Raw genomic sequence first — 27,731 nt, 5'->3', positions numbered from 1 at the left:
AGCAAAAGTTGAAGAGTTTTCTTTCTTTTTTTTCTCCAAGAGTGGCCGGCCAAGAAGATGAGATTTTTGATGAATTTTTGGTCAATTTTTGGTTATTTAGTAAAGGTAGTAAGATGGTCAAAGTCCAAGGTCCAATGAAAACGCGACACCTAGCAATTCTTTTGGCTTATAATTATCCTTTTGTCTCTCCACCATTAATCCATTTAGCAACCTTTAGTTATCTCTTAACACCCGGTAAATTAAACCCAGTATCCAAAACTTAACCTAACTGGCCAAATTTTATCGAACTTTTCGCACTAGCGGGTCCCACGTCTGATATACGTTCTTAATTTCTCCAAAACTAACCGATACTAGAAAAATCATTTAAAAACTATATTTACTAATAAAAATTATGTTTTAAAATTTTTCGAATAAAGAAAATGTGGTAAAACGTGCAATTCAAAGAAAATAAAACCTAGAAATTAAGAAAAATTACGGGTCCTCACATATATTCCATTCTTTTTGCCCATCATCTTCTCTTTTTTATGATTTTCTGATGGTACCTTAATTTCAATCAAGATCAATGGTCTGACAGCATACCATATACTTTCTCTTTCATCTTGATTATTCCTTTTCCCATTTATTTCCACTCTTAAATATGGACATATTATTTAAGTTTTCAATCTGGAAATACCTTTACTTTCTTTGTCTGGTCTACAAGGTTTAGATAATTTCATGCTTACTATCACTGAACAATGTCCAGGGAATAGTTTGTATGTGCAATGATCTAATTGGCAAGTGAGGGAAATTGTACAGTCCAATTTACTTGTAATTTGTGAGGGTATGTCCAGTGAGATGATTTGTGATCACTACGGCGGTTCCTCACTTACTCTAATATGAGATGTATCACCTTTAGGGTTCTCTTGCTAGTCCTTTCTCGAACGGTAAAGCCTCAAATAAATACAGGGACTGCCTCTACCATATGGATATTAAAGACTTGCCATATTTCTATGTTACAGCTCTTTCTTGGCTCAAATTCTACGATTAAGGAAAGCTGTTTCTTGCATGTCATGGAACTTAACCTTTAAACTGGTCCGCTCAAAATAGTTTTAGTCTTACATGTTGGAACTTGGAACCCACTGTGAGAACCCGAAAATTTTCACATTTTCAAAGCAATATTTTATTTCCTTGTCTATAGTTTATACTGTCCTTTAAAATATTAAATTTTCTATGTATTTTATAAGTAAGTACAGTTTTAAAATTATGAGTTAGTGTACGTTAGTTTGAAGTGCGTTATAGACGTGGGACCCGCTAGTGCGATATAATTTTGGTGACTAAGTGAGTTTTGTGCTAAGTGTTATTATTTTACTAGGTGTTAAGAGGTAATTAGAGGTTACTTAGATGGATTAATCTTGGAGAGACAAAAGGATAAGTTTAAACAAAAGGGATGCTAGGTGTCTTCACATGGTTGGAACTTGGACTTTGACTACTATTTCCTAACTTTACTAAATACCAATTTGGACCAAAAATCATCTTCATTTTGCCTTGCTTTGGCCGAACTTCTTAGAGAGGAAAGGAAATAGAAGGCTTCAACTACTTCATCCATTTCTTGCACAAATCTTGTGATTCAACCATCCAAACTTGAAATCACTCCATAAAACTCCTTAGCTAGGTAGGATTGTGGAAGGTGGTAGAGTGGTTTGGAAAGAGGAGCTGCTAAGGTGCTTCTTTTCTTGAGGTTACAAGGTGAGTTGTTAAGAACATTTCACTTTAGCTTTGATAATGTTAAATTAGTGGCTTTAGTGGCTAGATATGATGACGTGTGGTGTGATTATGGTGTGTTTATGGTTGGAGGTGAAGTTTTGATGGATTTTGATTTATTATTGCTATTTTTCTGTTTTATATAATAATCATGGTTTAGTTATGGATTGAGGGTTTATTATGGTGTAAAATGAAGCTAATATATGTTGGATACGATCGGCTGCGGAAAATTTCTGGTTAGTGCAGAAAATTACAGTTGAGGGTTGTGATTAATCCTGTTCTGCCTGAATCTGTTTGACCTAGTTAGAGGTAGAATTGGTCTTATTACAAAACATGAAAGTTGTAGGGAATGATGTTTTATAATTCCCTACAAAATTTCAGCTCAATCGGAGCAACGTAGCCTGTGAAAAGACCAAAATACCCCTGACTACCATAGGTTGGACAGTTTTGACATTTCACCAATCTGATCGTATCTTTTCACCTTGATACATACTGAACTAGCATTTAGCCAAAACATTAAAGTTGTAGTTCTATGTCGTAGCTTTCCAACACCCCTAGAATCACCTCGTTTGGACTTCGGTAGCCTGAGTTATGGTCGTTTACGCATAAGGCGGTCAACAAGCCCGAATGTGAGATGCTGGTTCTATTATTTGGAATTTTGACCTAGATACACTACAAACTGAACTGAGTGGTCTTCATCAAAGTTGTAGGCCTTTGTTTTAGCTTCGAAACGGTATAAATTTCATCTCAATCCAATAAGCGTATCTTTGGTTGTGCCCGTTACGCTAAGTGACGGCAAATCTGTCTTTTGTTTTATAACTTAAATTTCATTTCCAGACATTTTCCTAGTTTGATTTTGTACTTGTATGACTTAGAACCTATGGAATGGCTATTGAAATGAGATGATTTTGTATATGACTTTGGGTTTGATTGAGGAAAAGAATGAAGATATAAATGGCTGGAAAATAGGTAAATACAAAGGACGTGCTGCCCAAATTTACGCTTGAGAACTAGGTCGATATACTTGCGACTTGAGTAAGGCTTGAGAGCGAATACCACGCGAACCATCTAGGGTATTTACATTTTCTTTTCCACTTCGACTCACATCGTGATTTTGAAGTTTTACAAGTGAGTCTAAATTTACAAATATTTTACTTATGTCCTTTGGTTTCAATGTACTTTTTTCACTACCAAAACCATATGTATACTTTATACTAGTACGTATTCGACTTTTCTTTGACTCACTTACATCTTTGATGGTTGAAGCATAATGTGTTCTTTTGATTATATTAGGATACCTTGGTGATTGAGGGTGTATCCGGAAGGAAACTTTGGACGTTATTTTGCTTAAATAGGTGAGTGTTCCTTGTTGCTATATTTTTCTTGACTTCATGGCTTGTTATTATTGTTTGGTAATGTGTTAATTGCTCTTAACGATTGCCAAAATGAGTTTTCTAGGCGAGTGTGTACTTTATCGCACTCGACCTAAGTGATTGTGAAATTTTCAATGATTGAACGATTATATGCGCATGTATGTAAGCCTTTTGGCTGAACTGAGTCATGCCCTTCGTTACCGATCGATTCGAGCCAGAAGTGGACTCGGTCGGGCGATATGGTGACCCTGGGTGAATTTGGCATACTCGAGTATTACCTTGAATTCTGGTGGAGCCTGACCAACGTCCAAGAAGGGGGTGAACGAAATGAATGAACGAATGAGGGTTTTACTTACAAAAATACATTTTCAAATGATTGGAGGAATAAGGGGAAATGACAGGAGAACGAATGAACGAACGAATGAATGGCTCCCTATGAGCCCGTATCCTTTTAATGAATGTGTTTATCGCTTTATATTGTACATGTATCTTGAATTATTGGTGATATGTAGTGAATGCATTGGATTTGTTGTTTGCCTATGTGTTCGGAACCTCACTGAACTTTTAGCTCACCCCTTTAGTTTTGTTTTCCTTAACAGGGGAATGCAAGCAAGGACGAGAGCCCAGTGTAGGTTAGCCTAGTCTATTTTTTTGGTTTGAAATGGTTCTCGCCCTAGTACTTGGCACGGGCTGAATGTATGACGAATTGAGAACCTTTGTATATTCGGTGTTTGTACTCCCTTTTAAGGCAGTTATGTATATAAGTTTCGCTTTAAGTTTTGGATTGTTATTTCGTTTGATCTTGTGGTTTTACTTCGGATTTGATTGAGGTTCGACTGAGTCCCGGCGAGAGTTGGGCAGGTGGTCCGCCGAACCCTTTGGTTCGCCTTAGACTATGTTTTCAGAATCGGACCGGATATCGACTCGGCCGAGGTCAGTGGTCAGGGGTCAATGGGTTCGACCGAGGGTCGATAGGGGTCGAACCGGATGACGTCATAAATAAAAATTATTTAAAAATTAAATTATTGTATATAAAATATCCAATAACATATTGATATTAATAAAGGTATATTTATATATATTTGATGTTTCAAATATATTTAACAAGAAAATACAAAGAAATTAGAACAATCAAATAACAATTTATATTATTTAATAAACATTAACAAGTTTAGAATTAAAATTATGGATTTAATTGAAAAATAACATCAAATTTTAGGACAATATTTATAAAGTATGAAATATTTGAGGTATATTAATAAGTTTTCACAATTTAGGGGGTCAAAACATAATATTAAAAAAGGTTAAACTTTTTTTACAAAATCTCCTGTTGGACCGGTTTTTCCGGTTCTGGACCGGTCAAACCTGATTTTTGACCGGAGTTGACCGGGTTTTAAATCTCCCGGTTCTAATGACCAACTCGGACCGGACACTTGGCCGGTTCCCGGTTCAACCGGTCCGAGTTTGAAAACACAGAATAATTGTGAAGTATGTCTTGATAAATAAAATTTCTTCTTTCCAGGAATTTTTGGAGTGACTATGTCTTTATATAGCATGATTGCTTATCAATACTAGAAGTGGTTCTTGTAAAGCCTTGGTTTGACTTTGGGTATCTATTGCTGTAATCTTGCTTTTGTAATGGTTTATGTTAGATGTCACCCTTACATTCAAGAAGCATAGAGAAGGTTCCCAACATGAGCTAAGAGCAGATGGCTGGGACTCTTGTGCTCTTGATTTATTTGTCTCTGTTGGAACTGGGGACAGAATCAGGCTTTATCCTCTTTTCTCATGTTTTCTTGTTTCAGAAATTAGAAGGTATCAGTGATATCCGTGATGAGAGTGATCGTTCTGGAATGCAGATTGTTATTGAGGTATTAATCAGTTTATCATTAATGTCTTTAGCTTTGATTTGTTGGAGCCATGCATTTTTTGTTTGATCTAATGACTATGAACCTTATGCAAAATTGAGATTAAGAAACTTTGCTCATTTCTTTTCTCCAGCTTAAGAGGGGTTCCGCACCATCTATTGTACTGAACAATCTTTATCGGATGACCGCTCTTCAATCCAGTTTCAACTGTAACATGGTGGGGTGAGTCGTTTCCAGATGATTAGTCGTTTTCTGTGATAATTTTTGCAGTTTGTGTAATACTAGCTAACTTATGAAGGGCTTATTCAATAGACTGCTTACTATGAAAAGGTCTTGTTGGCTAATCTATTTTGAAAGACAGGAACACGGTAAGCCAAAAAATTAGCATGACTACATTGAAATATTAATTTAAGTTTAATTTCTGTTCTAGTGTACAGGTTGGTTCCGTCATGTTATTGGGTCTTTACCAGTAACAGGTTGGTTCCATTTTGTTATTGGTTCTTTGCTAGTAATGACAACCATCCCTTTGCAGAGTTCGTTTTTCGACCTTTGTCTCTTTCTCGACATGTATGTGTGCGCACACATGTACAAATGACAAGTGTAGTGGTTTTTATCCTTAACAACAAGTAAAACAACACTTCCAATGCTTTATAATGCATAGTAATCAATAGCTAGATTTCTCCTTCACATAAAAATGAAAGAGAAATTAGGCTTTTGTTGTGTTGCAATTGATTCATTTTGTGGCGGATCAAAACATGTCTTAGTTTCATAACCACAGGTTATTCCTCTTCTTTGTGCTATTCAAATACAATATCTGATCAATTCTTATTCATTCTTCTCGTGATTTTTCGCTCACAGTATTCTTAGTGGCCAGCCTAAAGTTATGGGATTGAAGGAATTGCTCCAGGTTATTCATTCTTATTATGGCTTTATTTTTTTGTGATACATAGGATTACTAAATGTTTTTTTTTTATCTGTTATTACGGCTTATTTGTTGCGTGTCTTTATATATCTTGTCCTATTATCCTTGAACTCTTTGTCTTCTACAGGGAGTGGCTTGGCTGTTTGCATATTTAAATTATACAACTGATAGTCTTTTCTTATATCCTTGAATGCTGTTTCGTACTTATTCTGGTCAATAGCAATTCTTCTTTTGCAGAATCCAATTGATTGTGTAGTTTTACTCATTTGTGAAATGAATTCAGTCTACAGGATCTATAGATTGTTAAATTCCAAGTTTCAGGTCGTTCAGTCTTGAACAGACATTATTCCTTACCTTGGGCATTCCTGCATTTTGCATCTCTTTATTTGCCTAGACATGCATTTCGAATGTCCTTCAATAAGTGGACTAGATATACATGTATACCTTCAAAACTTCTCTGGTTAAATTATAATTTTCTTTGTCGGTTCACAGGCTTTCTTAGACTTCAGATGCTCTGATTGAAAGGCGTGGTAGATTTAATCTTTCACATGCACAAGATAGAAATCATATTGTTGAGGTATGCTTTAGTTCTGGGGAAGTTGGATTCACGCGCATATCACGTTTTTTAAATAGTGCCATTTGTCTGGAGTATGCGTCTTTCACTACAAGTTTCAATCATTTGTCCTGTACTCTTAATTTGCTTGAGTTATTTTAGGTTGTTATTTTGATATTCAACTCAGTTTCTTTGACTTGAATGTCTCGATCCACATGGAGGCTTTGAATTATTCCCTCTCCAGGGAAAGATGGACTGGTTGTTGATGGCTTGCTTCTTGGTGCTTTTGCACCTGTTTTATGCTGCCAAGTTTTGTGGTTATGGTGCTTGATATCCCATTTTAATTGTTTTTTTTTCCACCTTTTGGTGCGTGATGAACTTAGGGTATCGTTGTGGGGTTTGATAATTTGGACAGAGTGATTGACATAATTAGGTAGGCTTCAAGTCATTTCGGGGCAACAGTTCAATTGATGAAAGGTAATTTGAGGTAATTTGCTTCTTGATGACGCTCTGTTTATGTACCATTTTCTTCTCGCATGCATGCAGGAAACCATACAAGGGCACAAAATGATAATCATATGTTTGGTCTGTTCTAGATTTGCATACCACTTCACTTGATAATGCAAATTGCATTACTTAGGGTCTGAATTATGTGAACAGTTCTTATTCTATAGGTCTCTGGTGTTTGAACTCTAATATGACTATCATTTTGTTGTTTGGAGTGTAAAATACGTGCTGTAGTCAAAGAAGTGACTAAGGTTGAGTAAATTTCACCGTCATAGGCATTTAGGTATTATAAGACTCTGACTGTTGGCACTATTCAGATTTCAGTATTACAGGAATACTTTGAAGAGTTTCCATCCTGTTCTTATCTCTTTCAAATTATGGACCTTAGTCCATTTTAGAATACGGTGGAACTTTCAACATTTGCTTAGCTTCTTTAACATTATTGAATACTGAATACCTTAATTGAGCATTCTCTGTACCTCCTTAAAGGTGCAAAAGCTTTCAAATTGCAACTTGATTTGGTCTGGTTGGGGTGAAAAAGTCGTGATATTCTTATCATCGAACTCTTGTTGTCCTTTTCTTAAGTTTCTGACTCTTAAATCGTCAAAGATTTGTAGTTGATTGTGCTGGCTAATTTATGTTGACATCCACCACCTAGTGTTTAATAATCAAGAATAAATGCAATATTCCCACAAAGTAAAAGCAACTTTCTCCCACGTTGTAAACAAGGATGTACTATGCAATGTCAACTTAGCTTTTGGATTCTGTTTCTACAATAGGACAGCAAGCAGTTACCCTGATTTTGTTCAGATCAACAAGAGGAGTTTCGCTGCACACTTGGATGCATTTGGATGCAATGAAGATTTTTTCCCTATGTTATTTGGACTAGGAATTAAGATGCCTTCAAATAAAGTATTTGCAAGTAGGAAGAAAGACCTTATTGATAAGCTTCTATGATCTGAACTAGTTTTGCGTAAGCGATATGCATGGATTGAAGATATTCTTTTCCTTATGTTCTCTTTACTAAGAAATGAAGTTGATTTGTAAAGAAGGATTTGCAAGTGGTAAGAAAGACCTCCTTAATTCTCTAACTAGTTATATGTAAGTGATGGATATGCATGGATTGAAGATATTTTTTCCCTTATGTTCTCTTGACCAAGAAATGAAGATGATTTGTAAAGAAGGATTTGCAAGTGGTAAGAAAGACCACCTTAATTATCTAACTAGTTGTATGTAAGTGATGTGTGTGTATATATATATATAGACACACACACATATCTTTTTCTTATCCTACCATATATAAAGCAGGAGGAAAGGGTTTGATGTAAAAAAATCGTATCATTTAATGTATTGTCTAATCTACCCTTATTTTTAAAGAGAATTACATCATCTTAACTACCCACCTTATTGCATTAACTAACACATCTCTAACAAAAAATTACTGTTTCCCTAAAAATACCAAAACAGTTTAACTCTTTTAAACTACTAATACTTTAACACAAAAATAAATTGAATTTTTATTATCTTTTTATTAGTTGCACAGACAGTTTGCATCAAGCACTAGTTTACTCACACACATCTATATGTATGTACATAGAAATGGCAGCAATAATATGCTTTCTAAAATGGATAGGTCTGGGCAGGCTGAAAAACTAACGTGCACTTTTATACTCTTTTCATGTAAAAATAATCCTTACAGCAAGGTGGTTTTGTGCAGGAAGAAACAAGAAGAAAAATTTAGGAAACTCTGAAAACTATAACCATCACCAAGTTAGAAAATGAAAATGTGCAAGTGGAAACAAAGAAATTTACTAGGTTGTGTTATCTAAAACTTGCATTGGTCGGAAACACGTGGTGCATGGCTTGTATGTATCTCCTAAGACAACAAGAAACTGTTTTCTGCGTTTTCTTTCTCATTTGAGGAGATATTTTCCTGGAAGTAGATCTTCCTTGCTTGTTTCTGTGCTTTAATGGTTGTACAACTATTTTTGCACCATTCTCTTGTTTATCTTTGTATCAATGATTAGGGAGACAATCTTGTAAGGATTTGGTTTCGACTTTTTAATTTTTCGGTCATGCTGAATTCTTTTGGATCTTGTAATTTCTGTAGTGCCATGCACTGGTGTTAACAGTGCTCTTATTCAAGGATTTAGATCACCAAGATAATATTCATGAGATCAATGAAAGTATACTCTCTACATCTGAGGCTTGAAAAATAAAAACAAGGTATATATATGAAAATTTATACACCTGATAACTTTGCTCTTTTTCCAGAATTCAATTTGTCAGAGAAACAAGCTGAAGCTATTTTGGATATTAGCCTGAGAAGACTAACACTCCTTGAGGTTTATCATAATTCTGTCGCATAGTCCTTTTCACTTTTACATGTTCTTTTAACTACTGCATCATAGCATCTCTCGAGCTGTAACTGATGCATCATAGCATCATAGCATCCTGTGATAGTGAAAACTTGTGTTGCCATTATGCAGAGAAATAAATTTGTTGATGATAGGAAATCTTTGACAGTTCAAATATCCAAATTGCTGGAGGTTTTGTCCAGCAAAAAACAAATACTTCAGGTAAGATTGTTGTATAGAAGAAATTGTATCTTGTTTTGTTTTATGTTGCAGGATTGCCTTTGGTAGTCAATTAAAGTACTTTGATCTGCATCTAATCTAGCTTTAGCCAAGAATCAATTGGTGAATATAGAGGTGAAGTTTGTTTATCTGCTGTTGGACAAAGAGACTGATATTATCTAATTATATCTTGAAATGCTCTCCAATTTACCTTTTCTGACATTAATTTTTTTTCCTAAAACAATATTACTTTCAATCTTACATTGATTTTGTCCCCTTCTTTTGGCCTCATTGCTGCAGTAATGTGCATTGAATATGTTAGTGCTCGTTTCGCTGCCATTCATTTTACAGTTCATGCTTTTAAAAAACTATTATTTTCTTCATGCAATTTAGCTGATAGAAGAAGGAGCGATTGAAATAAAGATGTTCGACCCCAAGACGTTCGACATTAGAGGACCCAGAGAGCAGCCAAGTTGAAGATATAGTTGTTATCCCCAATGACGAAATGCTAATTGGTAGTTTAGCTTTCTTCTGTCCATTTTGGCACACATTGTTCTTTGTTGCATTGTTACACCAATGGTTTCATGTTTCAATTTCAGGCAATTAGTAAGAAGGGTTATGTCAAACGAATGAAGTCTGATACCTTTAATTTTCAAAACCTGCACTACAACAAAAATGGCCTTTAGAGGCATTTAAAGGTGTCAGTTTAAATAATCTAACCTGACACTTTATCTATCCTCACACTTAGGGCGAGTGTTGTCTCTTCCAATGTGGGGATAGTCTCAAATCTTTAGCAGCATTCAAATGTGTCAGGAAAACCATGCTGCTATAGCATTCCATCTGCCAACAAAAACTATTTTTTGTGATAATCGAAAGTGTTCGTATAGCATTAGAACATCAGTAGCGGATCAGTAGGTATCCAATTTATGAAGGCATCTTCAGTTGTCTTAATATATGGCTTTAAGGTCATGCAGCCATGTGAATTTACACTGCTTTGGACGACATGGCCATTTGTCATTAGTGTTTTCGAAGCTAAGCTATACTGACACTTTTAATTGCCAGGAGTTTTTTCCCTGTTTTTTTTTTGTATGGAAGCAACCTGCAATTAGTCCTCCCTGCTGTACATTCCATCAACCAGAATCCCAAGGGACTTGTAAAATTATCCCAAAGAGCAGAATGCATATAGCAATTTAAAAGAAGAAGTCAATACTCAAATATATTTCAGTGAATTAAAAGTCGATAACAAGTACTAAAATCGCAAACAAGTGCTAAAAGCAAGTACTAAAATCCCAAACCAGTACCAAAAGATTGTCATTTACAATAACTTGAAAGACTTTCTTGTGCACAAACTAAAAGACTCTCATCCCTAACAAGTTGAAAGAAGTAGAAGTAGCTTCCAAACTTTCCATTTTGTTGAGAGTCCTCAGTCATAACCATGAAGTCCCCATCATTCTTCAGCTGTTTCCACCTGTGCACAAAGACCAAGGCGATCATTAGATCATCATAGCTAGAACTAAAATTCCAGAAAATCTGCAATGTATTTAAGTGCATATCTCACCAAATGACAAGGCCAAGCAACTGGTGCACCAAGTGCTTCTTGAATTGTTTGTTGCAAATCATACGGTCTAATCAATTGCTCACGTGGATTCATTGCAACTTGTATCTGTATTTCACACCAATTTGGCCCAAGAACTTGTCTGCCGACCTCATCCAATGGATTCAGACTCCGTAAATATCCCTTTGCCACGATTTTTGTTGGGTCAAACAAACTTTTTAGTGAAACCATATTCCCTACCTAGTAAAGATCCAACAAGTACAAGAATCAAACTCATGCCAAATTCCAGTTTACAAATGTGAAAGTTTAAAAGTTGTAAATACTTACTCGAATAGGTCGTGTGGCTCGCGATGGAGTTTGGCTTGACACATTGTTAGATGATGATGAAGGATGTCTCGGGCTGTCAATTGGAGAGCCCATTCCATGTTGAACTAAAACCATTTTCTTCAAGCTGGCTATTTCATCATCTTGTCGCTGAAGCCTTTCCTCCAAACGGACCAATGTTGACTGTTGTTGAACACTTATACGGTAACATGTGTTACGACTAGGAATGTCTTCCCATAAGTCCGTTGGATTCACACCGTCACTAAACAAGCGAACATGACCATGTTTGTCTTGCCCAACCACCTGGGCAAATATGTCATTACGACCAACTGGATCTTGCGACTCCGATGGAAGCTGATTTTTCAGCTCATTCATTTTTTCCTACATAATAAAGGAAAACACTTGTTATTGTAAAAGCTTGTCTGAAAACAATGGTAGAATTTATAGGCTTGTGTTCTCAGATCCTTACCAAATTCTCAGCAACTATGGTACTTGATGGAGTTCCATCGGCATGGGTATAAAACTTATTGAACATTTCTACTCTAGTAGGAGGTCTTCCCAACTGTTTGGCCTATAAGAAATTGAAAATTTTTAATTATAGTTTTAGCATTTAGCATATAATTAAAAAACAAGCTAACATAATGAAACATGTACGAGTAAAAAAAATTAGCAACTAAAAAAAGGATGAGATATCACCAAGTGGTTCCGAAGATGGGCAAATGACTTTTTTCCAGTTGTGTGGTTCATCTTCTTCTCCCCTCTAGCTTTCTTGTTCCTCTCACTTAGTTTCTAAATTTCAAAATCAAAACCAAGATTACAGCATTGAATAAACACAACTTTATGAAGAATGTTGTAGCTGATTTGTACCTTTGCTTCTTCACTTTTCCAATAAGCCCAAAGTTTGATCCATTGCTCTTCCCTTACCCTTATGTCCTTTTGAAACCGAGCTTCAGCATTTGGCACGGCAGGATCAAAATATGTAGCCTTTAAATCTGCCTTCCAGCTTCTCTATTTTTTGCCAATAGATCTTAAGGTCCAAGCTTCTAATCCCATAGGCAAAGCAAACCTTTCCTGAAACGTAGTTAGGAACAAGAAAATCAACATAACTTCACAGTAATTTTTGTAGAAAGCATACATAATACAAATGCTACCATTACCTTTATCACTTCTAACATGTCCATTTTAAGTTTCCTTGGCATCTTAAGCCAACTTTCAACATCTATTGGACAATACATACCATTCCTAGCCAAACTGCCCAAGAATTCAGAGAAAGAGGTTTTCTCACTTATTGGGATCCCATTGTCATCGAGTTTAATCTCAATCAGTGGAAGGTCCTTAGGCCGACCCCAAATTTCTTTCATAAATGTAGGGCCTCAGGTTTTCTGATGTACTTCACTTGAATCATTTGCAGTTTCTTTTCCTGTATGAAATAAGAAAAAGGTGCAAGTTATGAACATAAAAAATGCACTTCTGGAATTGGTTCAAACAGTTAGTAATACCTGCATCGTCCGAGTTGCATGACATGAAGGTGGTGTCATTGGAATGTGGACCTTGAGAATCCTGATTTGGATTTTTTTCAGTTGGTACGTGCCTTGTTCCAAGTAGAGATTGTTGAATTGGAGAGTTCTGGCACTGCTCATGCGACTGTGAACCTCCATCAACTTGTTGATTAACTTGGTCACCTGATTCCTGCATTATTCCCAATGTAGAATTCTGAATTGGAGATTGAGGTGCCCGAGCAGCTTCTCCTTGAACTTGTTCAATTACATTTTCATGGCTTGTTCCAAGTGGAGGCTGCTGCCTTGTTTCATGACATGAGGGAGGTTGCTCAATTGGTTCATCTCTCAATCCATTTGCACCGCGCTTACATTTTCGACCTCTACGGGCCATACCTGCATAATTCACCATTTATTTGATACCAGGTCCACCACCATATATATATATTTTGGGGGAAGAAAGGGACAAATGTAAATGTGTAGCCTTTATTGAAGGGACAAATGTAAATGTAAATGTGTATATATATTTTTTGTTTACTAATACGAATCAACCAGTACAGCTACTATCAAAGTTTTTGCAAATTTTATACAAATACACCCTGTTCACTTTCCTAGTCATTAGTAGCAAAACTAACTGCATAAGCAGCTACTTCAGCACCAGATCAGCTGGCATGCTCGTTTCAGATTTTTTTCTTATCTGCTTATAAATTCTCTTGAAGTTTTAAAAGAACTAACCACTAACAGCTAGTTAACAAGGAAAACACAAATCGTTCCCCTGTATAGTTTAAATACAGAAAGGACATCAGCAACTTTGTCGGCCAAATAGGCCAATCATCTTCAACTTCAAAACTATCTACAGTTTGTCCCTTTCTTTGAAGGCATCTATTGTATATCAAACTCGGGCAGTTTGCTTCTAATTATATTTGAAAAACCTTTTTGCTTATAAATCAGAACTTGAAAACATCTTTAAGAACTTGATGATTACAGTTGGGTAAATTTGACGAAACCCACAAATCAATTCTCAAAATCCTAATACTATCATCTCTATTAACAAAATATTCTCATGTCACAAGGTCTGCTCAGGTCATGTAGTTACATTTGAGAGGTTACTGAAAAGTTCCCATGGAAAGTAAAAACAGAGCAGAACCAAAAGAAGTCCATCTTTCATGGGGAAACCCCCTACTTGCTCAAATCAAGCAGTCCAGTACACAATCATTTGCTGGTGAAAAACGCTATTAATAGAATAGGCATTTTAGAACCCAATATCTACCAAGTACTAGCAAAGACACTTACAATTTTCAACAATCATACTAGAATCCAAAGCTATCCTTTTCATTTGTGACTACAAATTTCCTCATAAACAATCAGCACCAACAATTTAGAAGTCCAGGATTCATGAGGAAAAAAAAACTTTGGAAATTTACTCTTTAAAGTTGTAACGGAAAGCAACTGACAATAAACAACACTATGTCGCATTCGACAGCTCTCACAAGCCACATTGTCCTAATCTGACAAGAAAGAAGAACATACATCATCTCTACCAGGCTTTCGACCTAATCAACTAGAAATGTGCTTCTCAGAAACGGAGAAGGAGCTTGTCAGAAATGGGAATCGAACAACCTAAATTAGATAGATGTCTACCATGCAATGCAAAATTAGACACAAAATACTGAAATTACCTCAAACTATGGCTTGAATCCCTAACTTCTCGATTTCCCCAAGCTTAAAGATCTGAACTCCAACTTTCACCCAAGCTTTGAAGCCCCAATTTCTTATTTCTTGCCACCAAGCCAATGCAACAGCCGAATTAGGGATTTATCCAAATTGGTGGTGCGAGCTCAACAAAGTTACCCAAATGGGTTCGAGTTCATGGACGGGTTTATCCAAATTGGTGGTACGAGCTTGAAACAGAGAGAGAGGGCAAAGGGAGAGGACAATGAGAGAGGGAGAAGATGTCTGAAATGAAGGCAGTACTAATGATGCCAAAGTAAATTAGTCAAGCCTCTTGAATTTTTCAATTTGCCGCGCTAATTTTTGTGTGTTTGGGCAAAATTTTGTTAAAGCTACATAACAACTAAAAATATAACAAGTAAAAATGTTGTTACAGCTATATACAATATAATATAACAACTCAAAATATAACAACTAAAAATTTTGTTAAAGCTATATAACAACTAAAAATTTTGTTAAAGCTATACACAATATAGTATAACAACTAAAAATATCTTAAATTAAAAATTTTGAGAAGCTAACAAAAAACATGAATTTAATCAAAATGTTTTCGGTACTCAATTTATTTTATGCTGCTAGCAATTATGTACGGCTTGTAGTCTAACAAGCCATTAGAAGGATCGAATTAGTTTATGGAACATGAATTGAACTTGTGAATACATGAACTTTCCACTGATAAACGTTAGGATTAGAATTGATTGAACATATATATATATATATATATATATTCAATATTTTGAATTCCAAAGTAATTGCTGTTCAACTTTGTATTTATTATAAGCTATTAAACACGTAGAAGATCTTAAAATTGAACTTTTCATTGATAAACCTTAGGCTTACACTTAGAATTGATTGAACATATATATATATTCAATGTTTTCAATTCCAAAGAAATTGCCGTGTAACTTTGTGTTAATTACAAACTGTTAAACACTTAGAATATTCAATATTTTCGATTCCAAAGCAATTGCCGTTCAACTTTGTGTTTATTATAAGCTATTAAACACTTAGAAGATCTTAAAATTGAACTTTTCACTGATAAACCTTAGGCTTACACTTAGAATTGAATGAACATATATATATATATATATATATTCAATGTTTTCAATTCCAAACAATAAAAGGATAAAAAAAAAGGTGTTCAGCATTACACCCCTACTTCTTAATTAAATTCACAGTTTATACATATTTGAATACTGTATATGGGTCATGGATTTAGACTTAATTAATGGGGGTAAGAAAAGTGAACATTTAGTAATGACTGATATAGTAAGTTTTCTGCATTTTAGATGAAAGTTATTATAGAATTTATAGATCCAAGCGCACACGATACCAAATCTGTACGTAGCCAATTCTAACATAAGTACCAATTTCTTGTTTGTCTCCTCAACCAGTTAGAATTTACACCCCTACTTCTTAATTAAATTCACAGTTTATACATATTTGAATACTATAAATGGGTCATGAATTCAACAAAGGTCGATTAAACTCGCTCAAAGATCAGTTATGGAGTGGACATATATGCAATAACAATCCAAGTTCGGAATGATCGGTTCGGTCGATTTGACCGGTTCAATCGTGTCTCCAGTCTTGTTCAATGGTTAATCCAAAAATTCAATTAAACTGAACAACCTTCAATCAAAGATTAGGTATGGAGTATATATACAGAATATGCAATAACAACGTTTGATCAGTATGATCAAATTGATCGATTCGATCGTGCTTGATCGGTTCGATTGTGTCTCCAGTCACTTTGATGGTTAAAAAGGTGTAATTTCGACTAAACCGATTAAATTCAATCAAACAGCAGTTGGACCGGAAATTTAGAGAAATTCACTTTTTGAATTGTTATTTTTTAAAAAAAATAATTTTTCCATTGTATTAAAAAATTATTCAAGAAATTTACAGATTAAAGTTTCAAATTATTTCTATTGATCAAAAATTAGAGAGGGGTGATTGGAAAAAAAAATTGGATGTTTGGTCTGAATTGATTTGCAAAAATTGCATTATATCTTACACTCAAAAGTTTAAAAAACAAAACAAAGAGATGATTATTGTAATTATCAAAAATAATAAAATAATTTTGTTAAAACTTTTAACGAATCATAATCAAACTTGAAAGTGGATTTGATGGATAGCAATTTCCCATAACACAAAGGTAGTTAGAGAGCATGAGGTGAAAAACTCCCAAAGGAATAAGGTTACATTGGAAATTTTATAGTAGGAATTATTGCCTTTTTGAGAAGCATAATTACAGTATACCTGCAATTTTCGATTTCAAGGAACTTCACACTCAATTTCTACATAATCTTGGCCAGAAGTGATGATGGAGATCAATTTTCCGTTCCTACTAATTTTAGCTAAATGAATCTCAAGTAAATCCGATTCCAAATTATGGTTTCTGATTTAATTCCCAAAGTTAAACTTCCAATTAACAAATTATGGAGGAGATGAGTTTTAAGTTTCCAATGTTCAGGGAGATACAAACATGCAATGATTCACCGTCTAAATTAGAAAACATTTGCAATTCTATGCAAATAATGGTATGCAGGATATGTTCTAACATTTCAATTGAGACTATGTATGGTGTACGGGCATGTGCTTGAATAAACACCATGATCTGCAATTCCGTAAATTTGAAACCATATTTGTCTCTTCAAATTTAGTTGCTGTATATAATAATCAAACGAACCAAAACTCACAAGCTTCAAGTAATTTCAGACCAACGAAATGTAGGCAAGTAATTGCAGCCAGTAGTAGAGCCTTAGCAATTGAAACATATAACAATAGGGCCAGCAAGCTTAGCAACTATAAAAGATACTAAATCAGATTATATTGGGACAAATCAACTTCAATCCCAAGTCCATCCTCACGAACCCAACTAATTTCCTCATTTTCATTCTCAACAACAGGATTGCCAACATCACTTTGCAAATATGTCTCAACATCCATGGTTATGCCCATGTTATATCCACCTCTTGCAGTGGTAGAGATAACAACTTGCCAATCCTTATCAGTTGGATCTTCCACATAAAAAACCTGTGATGCTTGTGAAGTGAGTATAAATGGCTCAACATGAGGCCTCACATTTGCAAAATTGACTACAGTAAACCCATCAACATCTTGTTTCATTCTCGAACCATTTGATATCCAATCACATTCGAATAACACCACCCGACGACCTCCGTAAATTAATTCAACAACATTTTTCAAGACGCCGAAGTAAACTAGTTCACTCAAAACTGGATTTTGATCCCTTATACTTGCAAAACTGGATGTTGTTGCATTGACTGTAACACCACTATTCTGCGTTTTTCTTTTCTTCTCAACTTCGTTGGTGTGAAACCGAAATCCATTAACAACGTACTTGTCATGTTGGATTCCAACAACATCTGGACCTTTAGCAAGGAACCTCAAGTCTCTCAACACCGAAACATTTTGAGGAAGTTCTAACTTGTCAATCTGTAAAAAAAAAAAAAGATGATGAAACTATATTTGAAGTCCTATAATTCAAATTGTACTTAATATTCAGAATTTTACTTACATGTTTAGCAAACCAACAAGCAAAATTTTCGCAGTGCAATCGCTCTTTTAGATGCTGTGGAACTTGAGGATGCCCTTCGTCTATCAATCTACGATGCTGCCTAGAAGTACACGAGTCAAAATTGTAATCATACATTGAATTCTACAATAAAATTTTAATGCATCAAGTTGTAGTTCAACTTACTCTATGTAAGGTGTGACAGCTTCACAGTTAAATAAAATATACTGATGTGCTTTACTCAAGATATGAGCATCAAAGACTGTTGGCTTGCCCCTCCCCAAAGGATGTCCTGATTCAGAGAATATATCTAAACCCTCTTCAATTTCCTTATGTACTTCTTCATTTCTGCTTGGACGATTGAATTTTGTCTCAACATAGTCCACAAGATACAACGAGCAAAAGTTTATGCATTCTTTTGCCAAGTAGCCTTGAGCAATCGAACCTTCAGGCCTACTTTTATTTCGAACATATGATTTTAATGTTCCTAGGTACCTAAAGTATCATCATTCGAAACTCTCTGTTTAGTTCCACAAATCAAAGAAAGAAAAAAGTAATAAACATTTAATGCATAATTAGAATTACAAGCTGTACCTCTCTACAGGATATATCCAGCGATAATACACCGGGCCACCTAATTTTACTTCAGTTGCCAAATGAATAGTTAAATGCACCATGACATCGAAGAATGTTGGTGGAAAGCATTTCTCAAGATCGCAGAGTATAACGGCAATTTCACTTTCCAAACGAACCACATCTTGAGGACAAATAACTTTAGAACAAAGCTGCCTGAAGTATCTACTCAATCAAATCAAAGGATAGCGCACTGATTTTGGCAAAGTCTTTCTCAAAGCTATAGGCATCAATTACTGCATTAGGATATGATTATCATGACTTTTAAGCCCCGAAATTCTTGGTGGTTTTACTCGAACGCATCTTGAGACGTTAGCTGCATAACCATCTGGAACTTTCACTTTTTTTAGCACATTGCAAAACATAGTTTTCTGTTTTTTATCCATTGCAAAGGATGATGGAGGTAAGTACACCTTTCCAGGTTCTGTCTCAATGGGATGCAACTCTTTTCTTATTCCCATTTCTCTCAAATCACGGCGGGAATTATAATGGTCCTTTGCTTTATCCTCAATATCCAGCAATGTCCCCCAAATATTTTTACAAACATTCTTCTCAATGTGCATGAAGTCAAGATTATGTCTTAAGACATTATCTTTCCAATATGGCAAGTCAAAGAAAATACTCCTCTTTTCCAATTAAAAGGCAGCTTCAGATTACCTTTCATAAGTTTTCCAAATTTAATTTGCAAGTCTCCCAATTCACTCACAATCATATCCCCAGTTTGCAAAGGTGGTCGCTTTCGATATTCTTCGGTGCCATCAAACAATTGGGCTTGCTTTCTAAATTTATGCTTACTATCTAAGAATCTACGATGACCCATATAGCAATGCTTGAAACTATGAGTCAACCGTCGTGCATGAGTGAACTTGTGACAAACAGGACAAGCATATTCACCTTTAGTGCTCCACCCAGATAATATTGCATATCCAGGGAAATCACTAATGGTCCACAACAGAGCTGCATGCAATTGAAAATTTTCTTTTTGGGATGCATCATAAGTTTGAATGCCAAAATCCCACAATTCGGTCAATTCTTTAACTAGAGGCTGTAGATAAACATCAATATTATTCCCAGGAGAGGATGGTCCGGGTATTAACAGGGACAACATGAAGTACGGTTGCTTCATACACATCCACGGAGGTAAGTTATATGGTATTAAAACCACAGGCCAAGTACTGTGTGTAGAACTCATGTTGTTGAATGGATTAAACCCGTCAGATGCCAACCCCAATCTAACATTTCAACAATCCTTAGCAAATTCTGGATGTAGATAGTCAAAAGTTTTCCAAGCTGGAGAATCAGCTGGATGTCTCATACAACCATCTTTTGTACGTTTTTCCTCATGCCATCTCATTTGAGATGCAATTTTAGAAGACATAAATAGTCTTTGTAATCTAGCTTTTAAAGGGAAATGCCACAATACTTTTTGAGGGATTTTTCTTTTTTCACCAGTTGGATCATTTTCTGAAGCAACCCACCTAAGCTCGTTACATGTTTCGCATGAAGTTCTTTTTTCAGCACTACCCCAATAAAGAGAACAATCATTAGGACATGCATCGATCTTTTCATAACCCAGCCCCAATGTATTCATCAATTTCTCAGCCTCATAGTAAGAAGAAGGCAAATTAGTCATGGCCTCCGGAAATGCTTCTCTCAACAGCTCAACAAGCATATTAAAAATCTTGTTACTCATCTTACCAAGGCATTTTAGGTGAAGCAAACGAATAATGAAAGACAACTTCGAGAAATTTTTGCAACCACTGTACAAATCCTGTTGAGAATCATCAATCAATTTGTAAAATTTTTCAGCCTCTGAAACAGGAAAGTCCCCTTCTCTATTCAATTCATTTGTTCCATGTGGTATCCCAAATACATCATGGACCAAGTCTTGCATGTCATTAGTCCCATTTGAAACCCCAATTGATGTATTTTCAGAATTAGATGTGGCTTCATAGTAGTTAGAAAGTTCTCCATGTGCTATCCAATTATTATAACCCTTGATAAAGCCTACCACTTTCAAATGATCATATGCTTCCATTTTAGTCAAACAAACACCCATGCCGCAATCTTTGCAAGGACACAAAATCAGTCCGTCATAACTTGATCTAGAAAATGCAAAGTTTAGAAACATTTGAAGTCCTGCCTCATACTTTTCACTTGTTCTTGGAAAATCCATCCAACTTTTATCCATACTTTGAATATAAATAAATGTCCTCCAACAAGCTTCCAAGAGCATGAAAACAACAACTACACATTAGTACTTAGAAAACTAGACAAATCCCATAAAATCATTGAGAATAAGAAGCGCCCTGATTTTTTAAACTCAGGCCATGGCTTACAAGTCCCTAATTTCAAGTTCAAGAATTTACAGTCTACTAAATAAAGCAGCCCAACAAATAAAGGAAATCAACAAAATGCAAAATTTCTCAACAATCTGTAAAAACAGAATTTGCAAGCAAGCGGATAGAAATTTTATTTACCTAATACCAGAACAAAGCCCTTCGTACCAACTCCTGCACTCGCGTCTTCGCAAAATTCCTAACTTCAATCTGAAATGTCAAAGGTTAAACAAACACATGAGCATGAAGACTAAAGGTGAAATTCAAGAATCTTACTAAATTTCCATCAAAGTATAGATACATCTCTGGTGTGTAGTGATTAATTTTATAAGTCCTCTCTTTAGAAAGGCATGCAACTTACGGCATATGTAATTGGAAAAAATGATTGATAGAAAAAGCACAGGTTTATGACACGGTTAGACTAGCAGATATTTATGAAGAAAAAGCATTCACCACAGAGAGACAGTGAAATGTGAAAGAAAGAAGAGAATCTATCTAGCTTTTTATTTTATACTCATAATCTTTTTTTGGTCCCAGGATTCTTTTAAGTTGCTATGACTGTTCAGCTAATTGATCTAGAAACAGGACTAAATTGAGAAAAAAACAGAACCCGTAAGGGTGCTATGTCATCCTGAACTGGGAGGGGTGGAAGTTCGACAAGAAAATGGATAGGGGAAGAAAAAAAAGAAAAAGACTAAAAAATACAATACAGTTTTACACGAAATCCTGCTATTTTCTTGTCTGGAAAATTCAATGCCTACGCGCCATCACAATTAAAAGTTCGTTGGGGTAGTTGCACTCCTTCACCTCCTTTTCCCCTGTAAATCCCTCTCTTTCCCTACCTTTCCAAAGCATCCAAAGTTTCATTCTTCTCCAAAAGTTTCTTCTTGATTCAATCTTTCGAGTATTTCCTTCAATCCATCTTTCAAACTTTAGTTTTGCTAGCTGGGTATACCACATTTTGGCCAAATTAGTAAGGGTGCTATGTCATCTATGACCAATGTGCAGTTCAACAAGAAGTCCATTAATTAAGTCCTTAAATATTAATTTTCATCAACCTATTTCTTAAACTTTTGCACTTGTCTTGCAAAAAGGTCATTCCAGTCACCCCATTGCTATTTTGATCTTCATCAAAGAGCTTCCAAGTCGATTTCTATTCATAGCCTAAACAGAGCTTCAATTACAACTAAGTTTCATATATTAACATTAAAAGAGATTCACAGAAAAAAAAATGAAAAACAGGGGGGAATTGACATTTTATCGAATAGGTTATGGGCAACAGCTTCATTGTGTTTACCACTTCAATTTTGGAACAAGATATGCGCACCTGAAGTATCTTCCCGCTTTCCCAATGTAGAGCTCCGTTCTTCAGCTTTTACTTCCTGCCTGCCCTTCCAGATGTCTTAGCCGAGGGATTTAAAGTTGAGGTTAGAAAAGATGAAGATGGTTGTTTGCGGAGATAGCTTCGATTGCTACCAACATTCTGGACTGGCCGAGATAGCTTGTATGCTGAGAGGTGAGAGAGATGAGAAGAAGAAAATTTTCACCAAGTCCTTTTGCCGGCAAAATGAAACTTCACAGTACTTCAGCAAGTGTTTTGGAGCCAAAATAAAACGATGTCGTTTTCTGTGTTTTTTCGATTTTTTTTTTTTGGTTCATCTCACAGTTTCCAGAGTGTCATCATAGGTAGCCTAAAGGTACATTATTATTTGTATATCATGATAAAATAAAAAAATTATAGTACATATTATTGAATTTATTAATAAGTGTCATGATATGTTTACTATAATGGCACAAACCAGCAAGTGTCCTTATAGGCATGTCAGGAAAGGTCATTTTTGTTGTGGTGCTGGGAACTATTGGCAAATTAGTAGGAAAACTCAGAGATAATGATACCATGTCTGATTTTCTCGTCTGTCATGCCCATGACCTTGTCTTGTATTTCAGGTATTCTTCTGCAAGTCATACTTTTACTGTTAGTTTTTTGGTGAAGGTGTTTTCTGTCCTCTACTTACTGAAATGGCTATGGCGTATTTCTTGGTGTCAGTAATGCTTACTATATTTTATCATTTATCCTTTTCTGCCTTAGCAGATTAATGTGTGATTAGCCCTTATTCGATCATGTATATGTATTTGGTTCATCTTGTGAGCTTTTCCATTCTTGGCAGTGATAAGGGAATAGTTTACTCAGCTCGGGCCTACAAAATTCCTGAATGCACTCGAGCTGCAGCTGGTGCAACGCTAGTTCAGGTATCTGAATGTACTTCTGCAGAGAAGCTTCTGATTATAACCTTCATATATCTGTTAATTTGTTTTTGCTCCAAATCCTGATCTTATCATTGTCTGATGGTGAGAGAATAACATCAATCATTCCAGTGAGTGAATTTTCTGGAGACCAATTTCTTTTAATGCTTACTGTGAATGGTTACGTCAAGAAAGTGTCTCTGAACTACTTCTCATCGATCAGATCTACTGGAATCATAGCAATACAATTGGTTTGTCCCTTCTCAGTTTTGTTGCTTGAATTGTAACTATTTCTAGTTTAATTCAGATCAAACAGGAGATGTTACTTTACTGGGTCTGGGGATAAATTAAAATGGGTACGGCGCTGTACAAATGAGGACTTCGTTGCAATGGCATCACAAAGTGGAATGGTTCTCTTAAGTGCGTGTGAGAGTGTAAGTTCTCTTGTTTCTCTTGTTTGAAAAATGGCATGAAAAAGCCCATTAATATGAGATATACGAGTTACCCTCCCACTTGATGAGCAGCAACAGTTGAGATTTGACAGGTTGTTGATGCCTGTACAATAATAAAAATGATAATCCTAATTGCCAACAAAAGCAGTTTCGAGTCAATTCTAGCACTGGAGCATGGACTCTGGATGTGCAATGAGTTACTAGATTCATCCTGACTCCAAAGAGTTTGCTAAATCTGATATACCCGAATTTATTCATGAGAACTTGTTAATTTGTATATAGGGTAAGTAGGGTCAAATCCACTGGGATTGAGAGTAATTCATTTCTACTAAAGTTCAAGTTATGGGGGACTTTTTTTTATAGCAATGGTATTAATTAAAATGTTCGAATAAAAATAAATAGCCAACAATAGATTAAATAACAAATTATTAAAACCAAATTAACAATAACTAAGCTCTAGCCAAGAAATAACTTCGGCAATGGTTCACCTAATTAATCCTCGATGCAAAGGTAATTCCAATTATGAACTAATAAATAGGTTATAACTGTCAAATAAGCGATGACAGTCAACTCTTCCTTACTATATCGATGACTGAGGTACGCCCGTCAATTACTACTCTAATTGAGAAATAATTTCAGGTACGTCCGTAAGATTTAATTCCCCAATTGCCTTACATATTAGAGGAACTCTATTCTAACCAAATAACACACTATCAGAGTTATTTTAGATTAGCCTGTGTATTCCCCTGACACAACCCCAATCATGCCAGTTGTCACTATTTTAGAACAATTAAATAATTACGAATTTAACGCTCCAATTGACATTAGGTTACTAAATTAATTCAACGTCCGGGTCCAGGATATTCAATCAACGAAACAACCATAAACATTATTAACAGAGAATATGCAAATACCAGTAAATTAGAGGAATAAATAAAATTAAATCGATCTCACAATTTTTAGATGAATCAAAACCTCCGTTGCTTCTTGATTAGAAAAAGAGATTTAGTTCATCTCTGTTGGAACAATCTCATGCGAATTCGTAAAAACAATTGCGGCGTACATTCCTCAATTGAGATGATTCAATTCGATGGAATAAGAATAATGCAAAACTACAAACAATGACTAATTGTTCCTGCCAATTGTCTTTTCGCACAAAACAATAGAAAAAGCATAAGACGGCCAAAGATGACCAAGTCCAGTCTGCTAAAAATTGTCTCCTAATTGGGATTATACATCCCTCATACTATGGAAAGAAAAGAAGTAGGAATTAGCCAAGAACCGAGAAACTAGCTTTCTCCCTACTTTTTTGGTTGTGGCGGCTGGCTCTCCGAAGGCTCCCTGGAGTCCTCCTCACAATTGACCTCTATATCTCCTCTTTAACGTGGCCAACAAACTAGGAGGTTTCCTAGTTGACACATTTCCAATTTGTGCTGAATTATCTTTGTCAGTTCAAATCGCATTTGGTAAATTTTTACCTTTTTACCACATTTTGCTCTAAATTCCTGTGATCAGTACAAATACCAAAAGTAAATAGAATTTGCCAATTAATGCACATTTGGTAAGATAATAGGACGGAATTAATTATAAAATAAATGACAAAAACGCGACCTATCAAGATTATACCTATTTACTTCAAGCTTTCAAATCGAAACATATAATCAGATTCATTTTTCTTTTATTTTTTCTTTCCTTCCATTTTTATTTCCTTTTTCTTTCTAAAAAGAAGTCATTTTGTTTGAGGGCCATAATAATATTACACAGGTTCTTTTGTCTCTAAGCATTTAATGTGGCTATAATACACTACAAGGATTTGATATTTTGTTTTGAGCATAATAACATAACAATGCTTCTGTAAATTGGATTGACAATGATGACTTCTTGTCTTTCTATGCTTATAAAATAGTGTGATTGTTCTTCTGAAATAATATCCTTCAAGCATCAGAAGGAGAAACTACAAAGATACTAAGTATTGGTGTTTGGCTAAAAAGATAAAATAGGTATTGACATGTTTTTTCCATCCTTGAAACCTTCCTGCAAAATTTCATGTGTCTGGAGTTTATTAGTGCTGATTGATTGATCATATGCCCGAAGAGTTCCCCATTATACTATGGGTGAAAAGTTTCCCATTCACTCTGTTTGGATGTGAGTTGATTACCGACTTTGCGAGAAAGTCTTTATTGCTGTAATTATTTGTCTTTGTTGTTTGTCAATATTTTCATTTGAATGAATTAAGCATTTTGAATAGATATAATTCTGGTGCCTCATAATATGACGTTTACTTTTTCCACTGAGGCCTTGATATTCAATTGTTTTCTTTGTGGTAATAGATTAAGGTTGTGAGAAAGAGGTATTACCATGGGAATTTTCTTGGTGGTAGAATTTAGTTGGTAATATATACATATATATCACTCAATCCACCGTTAAAAAAAATACATGTGTTTGTTACAGCCAATGAACAAACCTGTGGGGCATCTGGCTCTGTGCTCAGAGGTCTGAATAGGATGTTGTTGATCCCTTTGTTGAGAAACTACTAAAGCTTACGAGTATTGGGAGGTAGAAAAGGCCTACAAACAATTTGCTGGTTATACTTGGTGATGCTGAAAAGATAGGTTTGTGATACGTGGTTTGATGATAAACTGTTAAAGCTCAATTTCAGTTGCTCCTTGTAGTTGCAAGGGACATTGTTATAGCTCTTGTTGCTTGTGTGGAGGGAACCCTGGGTAGATGTGGGACATTACTTTTTTGAGGATCTTCATGATGGGGAATCTAATGAAGAGTCTTTTATAGTGCATTAGAGAGGTAGCAGTAGGAAATGGAGCCCGAATTAACTTGTTTTCATAGAAAACTGAGCATACCGGAGATTGAGATTGATTTTCATCTCCTTTAGGAAACTACTACAGGATGTATAAGATTAATTTGACTGAACTAAGCTTGCTAATGTACTTTATCATAAAATACACAAAACCAAGTAGAATGTAGACATTTGTGTGTATACATGTGCCCACAGGTAGAAACACATTAAGATAATGTGAGCATGGTTGGGTTTTGATGAACAGTCTAGCATTTCTCTTTTTTCTCTCTATACTATTTTTCTGCTTTTATTTCTCCTGACCCAACTTTAACATGCGAATCTTTGTTTGACCTGACTTCATGGATCTAAAATAAAAATGTTAAGCTTTTGCTGGCTATAATATGCTCTCTTTCTTCAGCCATACAATGTTAAAGTGCTACTGCTTCTTATTATCGAGAAAACTTAAAAGGAAGTGGTATGATTTGACTGATATATTACAAGAGAGGAAAAAATTGTAAGTAGGGATTTGTCAAGTACAAGGGTACTTGCCGATGGCGAATAATACTAGCAATTCCAAGGTCACCGCTGCTAATACTATTTCAGCTGTCATGCTGATCTTCTGATAGTATCATATGTGAATTAATCATCCTTAATCATGATAAGAAGGGCGGTTGCCTGTTTCTTGCTTTGTTATCCATTGTCCCAAGAAGCTGATTCATTGCTAATTTTATTTGGGGATAATATCAGAAACCTTCCCTGAGATTTCTTTCAATATCACCTACCACCCTTAAGATTTTAAAAATATCACTTACCTCCATTACTTTTGTTATTTATGTAACAAAATTTTGAAAAACTTGAAACTACCCTTTTGGATTTCTAAATAAAAGTATTCATAAACCACTTTGTTTACTCCAAGAAAATACTAAACCATTTCTAGTAGTACTACCATGTCACAATGTGCTATAGTCCATAAAAATGTAAATTTGGAAAACAAAAAATATATTCGGAAAGAAATACATTAGCACCAATTTAACTTGGATAGCTTTTTTATACACTATCAGTAAATAACTTTTTTTACACTAG

The 27,731-nt window shown here is 35.3% G+C and overlaps 1 pseudogene; it reads left to right on the top strand.

Annotated features, from left to right (window-relative positions):
- The window catches only part of LOC113711285 (DNA gyrase subunit A, chloroplastic/mitochondrial-like), a 77,426-nt pseudogene extending 53,563 nt beyond the window's left edge, over positions 1-23,863 (top strand).
- Positions 23,864-27,731: the final 3,868 nt, after the last annotated feature.

This window comes from Coffea arabica, chromosome 10e (assembly GCF_036785885.1).
Source record: "Coffea arabica cultivar ET-39 chromosome 10e, Coffea Arabica ET-39 HiFi, whole genome shotgun sequence".
In the NCBI taxonomy this organism is placed as follows: Eukaryota; Viridiplantae; Streptophyta; class Magnoliopsida; order Gentianales; family Rubiaceae; genus Coffea; species Coffea arabica.
Note: the sequence above shows the minus strand (reverse complement) of the source record. Positions and strands in the feature narration are given on the sequence as shown.